The sequence below is a fragment of the Callorhinus ursinus genome, unplaced genomic scaffold, assembly GCF_003265705.2.
Source record: "Callorhinus ursinus isolate GAN/ISIS: 27379988/994484 unplaced genomic scaffold, GSC_fseal_2.0 scaffold23, whole genome shotgun sequence".
NCBI classification, from domain to species: domain Eukaryota; kingdom Metazoa; phylum Chordata; class Mammalia; order Carnivora; family Otariidae; genus Callorhinus; species Callorhinus ursinus.
In genome coordinates this window covers 9,533,289-9,546,452 of record NW_027397085.1, presented here as the reverse complement: position 1 = coordinate 9,546,452, position 13,164 = coordinate 9,533,289, and the positions used below count along the sequence as shown (strand labels likewise).

The following is a 13,164-nucleotide window of genomic DNA, read 5'->3' as shown; positions in this document are numbered from 1 at the left end:
CCTTTCACAGAAGAGAAACAAACAAGGTGAGACCTGCTTGGAGGCAGCCCAAAAGCACACCTTGAGAAGATCAAACTGATTTGTGGTAACGTACCTGTATTTCAGAACAAAGTTGACTGCTGTGTAAAGGAATATGGCTAATGCCAGCACCCAGCAGTGGAAATTCACACTCTCCACAATCCAATTAAAAAATTACCAGGTATGCAAAGAAGTAGGAAATATGATCTATAAGCAGAAAGAGAAATCAACTACCAGAAGATGAACTATAATAAAAATGAAACAGAAAAACGTGACACATAAAATATAATCCCCATTTTAAAAATATTAAATTTATTAGATAAAACATTACTCCATCGGATTGCTATAACAGTTTCTCAATGTTTACTCCCAACTTCTGTACATATCTCTCCGTGCACTAGTGACGTTTCACAGGCCATCACCCAGTCCATAGAGAGCATTTGCTGTAGCTCTGCTTAGACCATTTTTTTTTTTTTAAACTCCCAACAGATTGACTTGGATATGTGGTTAGGGCAAAAACCACCTTTGACTACATTGCCATACAAGAACCTTGTGTCTCTAAGTGAATACCGTATCTCAAGGAATTCCAGACAGAGCAGCTCCCGCCTCAGTGGATTTTCAGCACCGTGCCAGACCCTGAGGGAACACCTGAGGTGTGTGATCCTCAGAGTGAAGTGTGGCAGGGAAATTTATGAGAAGCCTAATTAACACTGTCATTTTAGATAAGTAGAGGCACAAGGTTTTAAGTAAAACCCTTCTGAACCTAATTATTTCTTACTTTAGCATGAACTTTAGAGGAAACTGGACTAAATCATTCTGGGAATAGGTCCTCAGTTCACAAGATGCTGAGAACTAATTATTGAATGCATTGAATTGTATGCATATTGTAACTGCACAGTTTAAAGACATGACTGGAAGAGCCATTGTGGAACTCTCACCAGCTAGCTCTGTGAGGTAAATGTCCGTGGACACATTGTTCCAGAAGAGAATGGAGTGTTTTAGGTTCTGTTAATTAGCAGCTTTCCTTCACAGTCTTGAAGATTGCTGCTCAGCCTGTCCAGGTCACTAGTTAACTAATAGACATTAACTATCTATAGCTACATGTATATGCATGTTTACTTATTCTTTCATTCATTCAGATCTGCTCAAGAAATGTAAAGTATCTGAGGGATTAATTTAAAAATGACACAATTGGCCTTTCTAAATTAAAAGCTCTGATATATTTTACAGAATATAGCACTGTTGAATTCAAGTTAGTTTTCGTTATTTTCTGTGGCAAAAGCACATCTGCCCAAGGGCAAGGAGCTGAGTCCTTAGGTGTGGACCTTGGAATCATTTGGCAAGAGCTGGTTGCCTAACATTGACTTCATCATCTACAGAGGTTCATCATCCCCTTTGGTTCCCCTGGAATCATTAGTGTCTGTTTCCTGTGATGGGGCCATTTTGGTCTGTTGATGAGGAAACAGGTGGCAGAGTGCTGAGTGATGTCTGCCTTATCTGGGACATATATAAACCTCAAGTGGTCACAAGAATGATAGAAGTGATGTCCTAACTGAGCTAGCTTGGAAGTGAAAGAGGGCCTGGGGCACCTGGGTGGCTCAGTCGGTTAAGTGTCTGACTCTTGATTTCGGCTCAGGTCATGATCTCAGGGTCATGAGATTGAGCTCCGAATCAGGCTCTGCACTGGGTGTGGAACCTGCTTAAGAGTCTCTCTCATCCTCTCCCTCTCCTCACCCCACCACCTCTCTCTCTCTCTCTAAAAAAAAAAAAAAAAAAAGTGAAAGAGGGCAAATAGTCTTTTCATTTTGTAATATTAAGTCCATAATCCTTTATCCTGCTGTGCAAAATAGAATCTCATGGTGATTACAGTCACATCTTAGAGGATGATCTGCCAAGATACATGAAGAGCTGTCCCTGACTTGGGCATTCGTATCTGAAACTCTGGCTGAGTGCCCAGCCTAGCTGCAGACAACTGTAGCACATCTGTGAAACAGCACCTTTCCTGTTTTCAGTGGGACACTGATCTGTGGGTTACTAAGTTTCTCTATGAATTTCAGTTGGTGCTCCCTATATACATGCAGAAGCTTCTCATAAGGTGACAAGTGGCCCCTAGGGATGACTATTCTAGGTACTTTCGGTAACAGTAAATAAAATTATTTAGAAATGGATTGGAAGGCTTGTCTATGGAGGAAGGACCCGTGGTTATCCTTAGGCTTGGATAAATTGGCTTTCTGACATGAGAATGTAATATTTCTGAGAGACTGAGTGTCTTTTTCATTTCGTTTAAATAATCACTTTCATTGAAACATAATCATTGAGGGGGTAGAGGTGAACCCTTGTGTTAAAATAGAGATGGCAAAAAATTGGATAATAAGGACTTAATTTTTTTTCTGCCTCCTAGCTTTCCTCTTTGACGTTCTCTGAACTTCTGTTATTGGTCACTTTTTTGTTGTTGTTTTGTCTGTGTCCTCTCTTGACACCCTCAGCCAATCCCTCGGTTTCAGATATCACCATTGCTTTGTAAAAGACAATCAAATCTCTCTTTATAGACATGGACTTCCTGTTATATGAGATAATCTCTATCAGTGAAGCCATCTTGATTTGGTTTTCTCTTGCTTGCATCCAAAAGAATCTCTTTTTCCTTTAAACAATAATGGGAGAGTGACTCACTCTGAAGCCGAGTCATGATCATGTCACTCTCACGTGCAGTAGTAATCTTTGGTAGTTCCTCACTCCCTACCAAAACACTGTAGATCTTGTCCCAACTTGCCTCTCCAAGCTCATTTCTTTTTTTTTTTTTTTAAGATTTGTTTATTTATTTTGTAGAATGAGACAGAGCATGCATGTGCCAGAGCGCGTGCAAGTGGGGGGAGGGGCAGAGGGAGAGAATCTCAAGCAGACTCCTGGCTGAGTGGGGAGACCAAGACAGGGCTCGATCTCATGACACTGAGATCATGACCTGAGCCAAAACCAAGAGTCAGATGCTTAACCAACTGAGTCACCCAGATGCCCCCAACCTCATTTCTTATATGCTTCATTTACATATCCCTTCCAGTGGTTAAAACACTTTAAGAGCTGCAGGGGCTAGGAGAGGAGGGGCTGCCCAGCCTAGCAGCTGGCTAGGCCATGGACCAAAGCCAGCTCCCCTTTCCCTGCCCTCACTCCACCTCCAGAGACTGAACATGGAACTAACTGATGTCGGCCCGATTTTCACTTTTGTTTGGGAGTGGGAGATGATTTTGGAAAGTTCTTCTGTGTCCCATTATAGAAAAAGAACAAATCGAATGTCCGGAAAGGTGTGGATTGCCTTTGAGAATGGTTCCTGGACCCCTGAGCTCCAGGATCAGCAAGCTCTCTGTATTGTTGTGCCCTCGAGATATGAGGTCCTCCTCTGGCAGCAGGAGGCTCACCTAGAGAATGGTGTAGCTGCAAGACCAACTTCAGTGCACAGAAGAACAAAGAGGAACAAGGCATTCAGGTGGCCAGCATGAGGGGACCTACGCAGAAAGCATCAGGTTACTATCACACAGCTGTTTCCACTGCCATCTGAGAAGAACTCAGAGAGCCTGTTCCTGTTTGTGACAGCAAGCTCAGGGGTTCGGTCCATTCCAGTAACCCTAAAGAGGGAAATTCCCCAACACGAAAGAGAGTCAAAACCCAAGGTAGAGTGGGAGGTAATGGGCATTCCTCCTACAGTGATGTCCCCTTCTGCAAAACCCCACCTGGTTCCTAAATTCTCTATGCAGAGTAAATATGGAAACTAGCCAGTTAATCCCAGTCTCCTTCCCCCTTCTCCCTGTGACTCCAAGAGTGGGAGCCATACCCCTCAAGCACTCCTTGGGTCAGATGAGATCATGGGCCTGAAGAATGGAACTGGAGGGCACCCGGAAGGCTCAGATGGTTAAGCGTCTGTCTTCGGATCAGGTCATGATCCCAGAGTCCTGGGATCGAGTCCCGCATCGGGCTCCCTGCTCCTTGGGAGCCCGCTTCTCCCTCTGCCTCTCTTTCTCTCTCTGTCTCTCATGAATAAATAAATAAAAATCTTAAAAAAAAAAAAAAAAGAATGGAACTGGAAATGGTGCCAAGGGAGCAAGATATTTTCATCCCCTCCTTTGGTCAGAGAGCTCCCAGGATTAAAGAAAGTAATTATGCTGACCACAGGAAGTCCCAGGATTCTTAGCACACTGATGACCCTATCAAATTCCATGACCCACAGGTCTTCCAGACTTTCCCACAGTCAGACTTGTCCAAATCCCACACCTGCTCAGAAGATGTTAGCCCAAATGGTACATATGTTTACAGACTGCAGAAGCTGCACTGAGGGTCAAGTGGAAACTGCCACTCCTTTCCAAATCCAGGACATCCCTAGCAGCAAGACAGAGAGAGAACCAAAGCCCCTCTGAACACACAGATAACTGCCTTTGGAATGATCCAAAACCTCTCCTACAATAGCCCCCACTTCCAGCCAACCAGGGCCATAATTCCTCTCTGAATGCCAACTGCCCATGACTCTGCATTCTGGCATCAGCCCCCAGACCAGCTGCTCCCATGTGTCCCCTGGCCTAGGACAGGCCTGGGGGAGAAAACAAACTGATTCCTTCTGTAGAATGTAGCCTGGCCAGCTCTACTTCACTGTCCTACATCGTATTGGGACAAATAAACTTGACGCCCCCAAACCAAGCAGTTCCCTCTGTCTCCTACCAGGGCAATAGCTCTTTGGAAAATCCCTGTATCTCCTCTCCCTCCTCCTTTCAGCCCTTCCACTAATGTTGGGTGGAGATACCCCTACCCTGGGAGAGAATCCAGATAGACTGTCTCATGAGCAGCTGAAAATTCAGTAGCTTTCCTTTCAAACTCTCAGAAATATCCGGCAAATGCTTTTACCTAATGAGAAAGTATTCACAGTAGCACAAAAAATGCAGAAGGCTAGGGCGTTACACGGAACTCCCAAGTAACCATAACAGGTCATGATGATTCAGTACCAATGCCTAGGTAAGAGACTTGGGCCCCAGACAGATGTGGGGGCTCTGCTTGTCTTTATAGGATACAGACATGTGTCCTTTTCTCCAGATGAAGCGGTTCTACCTTCAACGAACTCCCTTGTGGGCCCCTAGGATCCAACCACCCAGATCATATAGTTCCTGAGCAAAGAGTTTTGGCTGAAATGACAGGAGGCATCTTTATAAAGAATAGTAGAGGAATCAGTACCACAGTACTCTCCCCAGGTATGACTATTAACATGGACTTGCAAATTGATCTAGGGGGCTCTCCTCTGATAGCAGATGACTCCTGATGAAAGCTGGGTACCTGAGCAAGAAGAGCCATCTCCTGATAGTATCGGCATGCCACATTCTCTGCCCCTAGGGCCATGACCTTCAACCCCAACATGCCAGGGGGCAGATAGGCCTCCTTGGATTTGCAGGAATGATAAGCTCAACAATGGAAGGGACAGATGTCCCCAGTTGTGCACCTAGACCTGGTCTTTCTGGAGTCATTGGGCCAGACAATGGGTCAAAAATCCTAGATGACTGAAACTTCTCTCCTGGCCAAGCCATCTTCGGTGGTCTAGACTGAAGGGAGCACTTTCAAAATCCCCAGAGTTGTCTGCGGAGAGGTTTCAACAGCATTTGGCAAAAGAATGCCCAGGCCTTCTCCCTGGGATAAGCATGGCAGGCATCAGGCCCAGCATGGAGATAACCAGGATGATCCCAGGCTCTCAGTGAACATTTCCATTTTCCATTTCTAAGTTTCACCAGTGATGACTTTCTAAAAGCAATGCCCCACTGATGGGCCCTGGTTGGGTTTTGAGTTTGGGATGGTCCTTAATGCCATGAAGAGAGATGTCAATTTAAATGTCAACACAGGATCCAACTCTCAGAAGATACCTTAAAAGATGAGAGGCTTGGTGTGCCCTGGAGAGATGATGAATTAACTCAGGTGGCTCCAAGATGCTGCCTGCTTAGCAGAGGATAGTTTCCCTGCCATATGGTGAGTACCCTGCAGGAGGAAGGCGTGGGCCTCAGGCCATTCCCTCCTGTGTCTCAAGGTCCGGGAGGCAATAATCGTTTTGCAAAATCTCAGAGAGCCAGTCAGACCCACCAAAGGGCTAATGGCCAGCTTTGTCATAGTCATTGCTACTTGTCAGTCCTTCTAGAAACCCCATTAGCTTCCACACACAGCTCCCCCAGTTTGACACAACCAAGGCAGAAGCCCATGAATAAATCTCTGGCAAGCCACCATGTGCATTCTGCTCGTATATTTCTCTGAAACCTCCCACCATGTGCAGTCCAGTTGTCAGTGCCAAACTTGCCATTGGGGAACCTCAAGCTTCTTCAGATTCCACCGTATGTGGTGGGCCTGATGGTGGGCTCAGACATTGGTACTTTGATTAAATAGCCCCATCTTAGGGTCTGCTGCTGCTCTGCTTGTTCTGCTTCTGTGAGTATCCAGATGTCTCCTCTGGTACAGCTTGCCTCCACAGGCTGTCCTTTCCCAAACCTGCTCTCCATTATGATGTGTTGAATATCCAAGTTGGCAATGCCCACTTCTACCTGATTGTACCATCATACCGTCAAGACTGCTGTTGATTCAGATGACAACTCCCCGCTAACTCTTACACCCAACTTGCCATCCGTGAATAACATGCCAGGAATGGGCATCAATACACGAAATCCTCAAATTTCATGTTCTAATGCGAATGCTCAGCCCAGTGGGAATGACCCAGCCACTTCTCACTCCAACCATATGACCTGAATACCATGGGAACCAGCACGTCTTTCAGTGGGGCCTGATTTGATGTCACACAAACCTACAATGGGTCATGGGAGTAGGTGCCATTTCCTTACCATGGCCCCAGTGGAGGCAGAGGAACTTCCCAAAAGACGTTGGTGTCCCAGAAGAAGGCACACTTGGCCATCCCAATAACCTACCTCAAAATTCAGCAGATGCAGCACCTTGCAAGCCTGGAGGCCCTAGGGGTCCTGACTCCTTTATTACACTGAGGAATGGCATGCCTTCTATGTTTATGGACCCCGATCTCTAGTTCATAGAGTTAGAAGTGAAGTCCCAGGCTATACACAGCACTGGGATCCTCGACCTGGGTTTTTGCGCAGGGAACAATGGCAAGCCAGACTTCAGAATGGCACTAGCATTACCTGGCAGGGTGAGTCTGGGGTCAGCAGAAGTTCTGGCCATCCTTCTGGGTACAGGTGCGTCCATGCCACGCCTCAGCCCAGTGAGAGCACTGACCTCTCTCAAGTAAAGAGCAAAGTATTAATAAAACGCACCCCCCAAAAAAAGGAAGAAGAAGAGGAAGAAGAAAAAGAACTAAGTTATTAACAAGTTGGGTGTAGGGTAGGCGTAGCAAGGACATCTTTCTTTTTTTAAAAATAATGAAGTTTAGGACATTTGCTTTTAAGTTTACGAGCTCCTCAGCCCTGTCCCTCTCTCTAAATATACAAATACAGCTCCTTCACCGTTTGCCATCTGCTCAGCTAAGTGTTTCCTTCCCTTATGCCCGCCTCCAACCCGGCCGCTCCCTCCCTGCTGCCCTCCCCCATCTTCCGCTGGGTGCTGCAGCAGGCAGCCTTATTTTGGGGACATACTCCAGCAGAAGAGCTTCAGCTTCCCAGCGCAGTGTCCTCCTGGTTTGGGGAGGGGGAGTGAGGTCTGTCCTGGCCGGAGGGCGGGGGTGGGGGGGCTCTCTGTGGCTTTTTTCTCCCCCTGTGGCTTTTTATTCACCAGTATGCCCTTCTTTACCCTCCACCCTGTTCTCTGTTCGCCTTTTCCTCAGAATTCCCAGGTGAATTTTATTAATGTAGGAGTGGAACAGATGCTAAAAGTTATCCAAGATTTTGTTTTTGTTTTTGTATTTTTGAATTGTGTGGTTACTTCTCTTTCTTCCTCCTCCCACGCACAAAACATTGTGTGTAACTGCCATTAAATTTGGTATAAAACCACTTGCTGGGGCTGTGACATCAGAAAAAGGAAATATATTGTTTCTTATAAGACTTTTTTAAAAAGAATACTTTAAGGCTCAATCAAAAAATGACTTTCAGGAGTCTCTTCCTGATCTCCCTGGAAAGACCAAATGTCATTTTCCCTTGAACTTGCTATGCTAGTGACATTGAACACTTTCTTCTGTCCTTTTTTTAAAACATCTTTCCTGTAAGCTGAAACTACATGAGAGCTGGGTCTGAGTCTGATTCAACTTTTGGATGCCCCACATCCAAAGTTTCTTGCATATAGATGTTTTGCATATACATGTTCATTGAATGTTAGGCAGGTGTGTAAAATGTTTTCTTTAACCACTTTAAAGTATCCGTCACATGGGGAATGGTGGAGGAAGCAATTCAAACAAGTTGGGACTTGATATTCAGTTTATGAAATTAGAAAAAAAAAGTAGCCTGGAGGAGGACCTAACCTGAGCTATAAATAGCTTCAGAGAAACCAAGCAGCAGATGACAGAGGCATTTCCATGAGCTTACGAGGTACTAAGGGGAAAAAGCTAGCGTTCCTTAAAAGGTAAGGGAATTTTATCAGATTGCTTCTTATCAGCACAGTTAGGCAGGATCAGGGCCTACTGTGTGACATCATCTGCTTAGCCTGCTGTCACAAGTTACGATGGACTCTGGCTTCCAGAAACATTTGTTTCTCACTGTTCTGGAGACTGGAGGTGGAACATCAAGGCTCCAGCAGATTCGGTGTCTGATGTCATCTGCTTCCTGGGTCACAGATGGCTGTCCCCTCATTCCGTCCTCACCTGGAGGAAGGGGCGGGAGTCTCTCTTATGAAAGCACTAATCCCACTCATGAGGGCTCCACCCTCATGACCAGCTCACCTCTCATAGACCCCACCTCCTAATACCAGCACACGGGGGAGTAGGTTTCCACACATGAATTTGGAGGGGACACATGCACTCAGTCTATAACAGCGTGGTTCTGCCCTGGCTCAGAAAATAGCGGCCACATCCGATCAAGGGACATGTGAAAGGCCATGCTGATGATACAGCCCTGCGCTGCCGGCAGATCCTCTTGAAGCTATAGATCCTGGGCACTTGGATACGAATGTTTTGCACAGTGTCCCTCAGGAAAAGCTGGAGGTTAAGATTTTATCAGGTTCATTGGCATTCTAAAATGATTCTTTTGTGGCATCCCCAAATTATTTTCTTAATCAAAGCAGCTTGTTTCGGCCAGACCCTTCGATTACATGCTAATTGACTGTTGACGTTCTCAGTCAGGCTTACTGGTAGTCCTTAAGCTTTTGGAGAGTCAAAAGTTATATGCAGATTTTTAGCTGTGCTGAGGATTGGCGCCCCAACCCCCACGTTGTTCAAGAGTCGGCTGTATTGGGAGTATAGGCCTACACCTGAATTTTTTGTAGCCATCCTTTTTTTTTTTCTCTGTTAGCTGATATTTTCCACACTATATTTTCATTTATATTCAAGAAGGAATCTTGTGAAAACTCATTTTTTAAATGTTTTTTATTAAACTTGCTTAGGTGTTATGATGATAGCACTCCGTAAGTAGTCACAGACAAATGGGTACAATAAATATGTGTTTTTAAGAAATGTCATGTCCAAGATTCTTAGCTTCTAAATGCACTGATAATGAGGAAGCCCCATGGCATTGATGTGGGGCAGCAAATGCACGCCACTGCCGGCTGACCAGAGATTTTTGTCCCTCTCCTGAGTTTAATGCTCTCTATTTATTCATAGGTGTACTCACTTTAAATAAATACAACTTAGGAAAATTTCAACTTGACAAATAGAAAAGCTGACAGAAGGCTATCTGCTAAAGGAAGGGATTCTTTGCCATGTCAGTGCTTAAAATAACAAGCTACTTTAGAACATCTTAAAGTTTGAAAAAATTATTTCTCAGGAACTCTGGGTTTTCTGGAAATGTGATACACCTCTAGTCTCTTCATTGTTCTCGCACAGACCTTGACAATTTCTGAAGCTAGTTGGAAGTAGTGTAAACACCTGTCTGTGTCTTGTACTCTGTGGCTCATGAGTCCAGAATAAAAGAAACCCAAGGGAAAAAAATAACTGCTCTAGCACTGATATGCTATGAATCCCTTCCAGGCCTCAAAAAAGCTATTTTATTTTGCTCACAGGGAAATCATATTAAGCAGCCTACTCCATGTAAAGTAGTTTGAGTTTCTGTGAAAATACCTTTGGGTCTGGCAGAGAAGCATATCATGTGGGGGAAAATCAGATCATCAGAGAATGTTGCAGCTTAAATGGTCCTTATCATTCTCTTCATCAGCCCAAATCCTTCCTACTGTGGATGCAGAAAGTGTGGTGGGCATCTTAGTTTTGTTTGCCTTGCATTTCTTCTCTGTTCTCAAGTCAGCATTAAAAGACGGGCCTACTTCCTGTTGAAGAGTTCCAAAGGGTTCTGGCATTCTTTGCATCATTAGTACAAGCCTTTTGAGGTGGCCCCTCTGAAGTTTCTTAACTTAGGTCACCCTAGGGACACACAAGTTTTTCATGTCTAGTGGGCACCAGGGAAAAGCAGCTCATCCTGTGAATTGTAAGAATGTTACACATTTATGACTGTCATCAAATAAAGCAAGTTTCTGATTTTTTGTTTGCTGTGATTCACTTTGCTTTGGCCCAGGGCGGGATAGAACTGGAATGGAATTACCAGTTAAGTGGCATAATCATGCATTGACGGACATACAAATTTAAGTGTAGCCTTGAATGTGAATTAGTCTTTGTAATGCCTAAGTCACACAGTCCTTCCTTCTATAGTCCACCCTAAAAAATGAAAGATGAAACAGTCTCTGGGTTGAGATCTAGGTCTTATACTCTGATCTACAAGGATGAAGAATTTGCTGCAGTGGCTTGTTATAGAGACATGTTCTGTTTGGGGAAAATAACAAATATGATACTTCTGTTAAAAATAGATACAGAGATTAGTGGTGGATAAATCTGATTAAGTTTGGAATCTGGGTTAACTTCATATGAGGGTTCCAGGAGTTCTGAGGCTTAATGACAGATTGCAGAACTATTTGGAGGTTAAAGAACGCATCAAAACCAGAAAAAAATACATGAGCTTTAAGGACTTTTCAAACACGTGCACACATGCAAGTGCACACACACATGTATATATGTATATAGACATACATAGATATCTATATGCATACAGACTTAAGAACAATGAATGACCAAGGATTTAAATTTTCAGAGACTTGTATCTTGTTCACTTCTATGGGAGACGAGAACACTATACTTAGCCCTGCTCGTTGGAGCAAGCAGACCACACAGAAGAGCACACTGTGCTTTCTCAACCCTGCCGGTAAAACAGGGAGGCGACCTGTCCTGGGTTCAAATCCTGTCTCCCCATCTTAGCGTTCTGTGGCCTACGGGAATTATTCTACCTCACAGAGTCTGCGTTCCTTCCACTGAAAGCGGGGCGTCGGGGGGGGGAGGCGGAGATAGCAGTGTGAGGACAGATTGGCTGTCACAAAACAAACTGAAGAAACCGTATTTAATTTAAAAAAAAACAAAAAACCAAAACCCCAAAGTAGAAATATACCTTCCTGTGAGCTGGCTTTTTATGTTCCTGAAGAGTCCTGCATACTCTGGACTCACAGGGGAGGGAGCCCTGCTTCAGTATTCTATTTATTCATTCCTGGTTCAGTAGTTATACTGGGAGAGAGAGTTGTCCTTCAAAGAGAGAGTCCTAGACTTACGGACAAAAAATTGGGCTTCATTTCTGATTTATCCATTCTTTCCCACCTTGGCAAAATCATTACATTTTCTTGCGTTGTGATTTCTTTCGTGTGGATTGTGTCATGGACCAAATGTTGATGTCTCCCCTGCCTAAATTCACATGTCGAAGTCCCAACCCCCATGTGATGGTATTGGGAACGGGGGCCTTTGCGTGGTAATTAAGTGTAGATGAGGTCATGAGGGTGGAGCCCTCACGGATAAGGTTAGTATCCTTGTAGGAAGAGAAAGGGACCAGAGTTCTCTCCCTCTCTCTACCATGTGAGGCCCGATGAAAAGATGGCTGTCTGCAAGTCAGGAGAGAAAGCTCTCACCATGGACCAAACTGGCTGGCACCTTGCTCTTGGACTTGCCAGCCCCCAGGACCATGAGAAATAAATGTCTCTTGTTTAAGGTACCTAATCTGTGGTATTTTGTTATAGCAGCCCAAGCTGACTGAGACAGCTGGGAATAAGAATACCAACCTATTTTAAAGAGTTGTTAGTTCACAAATGAGACATTGTATATAAAATCTCTGCAAAATTTCAATCAATAAGCAAATTGCAAGTATTATGTTAAGAACTAGAGAGATGTAAAGGTGAACCTAGGCATAGATCTTGTCCTCAAAATGTCACAGTTTCCTAGGTGAGGTCAGATTCCCATATAACCAACTATGATATAAAAGAAAAAGGGCCAGGGGCACCTAGTGGCTCAGTCAGTTAGGCGGCTGACTCTTGGGTTCAGCTCAGGTCATGATCTCAGGGTCCTGGGATCGAGCCCCATGTCAGACTCCGTGCTCAGTGGGGAGACTGCTTCTCCCTCCACCCCTCCCCCCTGCTCATGCGCACACTTTTTATCTCTCAAATAAATAAATCTTAAAAAAAAGAAAAGAAAAAAGAAAAAGAGCCATATTTGTTCCTTCTTCATTTATTCATTAAGTTAGCAATATATTAAGCATCTACTGTGTGCCAAGTGCCATTCTAGTTTTGAGGCAGCAAATCTAACTGACGCTGTTAGTTGTCAGGTTCTGGGAGAGTCAGAAATTTTACACAGATTTTCAACTGCACAGGGTGTTGCCATCCCTAATCCCTGTGTTGTTCAAGGGTCAACTGTATTTTATTCTTTTTATTTGTTGCTTATTTAGATCGTATCTCATAACTTCCTATCCATAGGTACATATTTATAGCAATTATCCAACCCTCAAAGCTGTATCTCATTTCACGCTCTTATAAACATAGTAAATGGACATTGTTATTAGTCTTCCCTTGCCCATTTCAGATTATTATAATTATTATCATCCTCAGACATAGAATCAATTGTAGTTAAAAACCTGTACTTTGGAGTCAGACAGACAGAAGTTGACATCCCAGTTAAACTGCTTACTAGATTTCTGACCTTGAGAATATTGCCTAGGCTTTCAGAACCCTAGTTTC

General features: G+C 44.1%; 2 pseudogenes; both read left to right on the top strand.

The window, feature by feature from the left end:
- The first annotated feature begins 4,093 nt into the window (after positions 1-4,093).
- On the top strand, positions 4,094-5,132 carry LOC112839815 (B-cell CLL/lymphoma 9 protein pseudogene; annotated as a pseudogene).
- Positions 5,133-5,300: 168 nt separating this feature from the next.
- LOC112839752 (B-cell CLL/lymphoma 9 protein-like) lies at positions 5,301-6,285 on the top strand (annotated as a pseudogene).
- Positions 6,286-13,164: the final 6,879 nt, after the last annotated feature.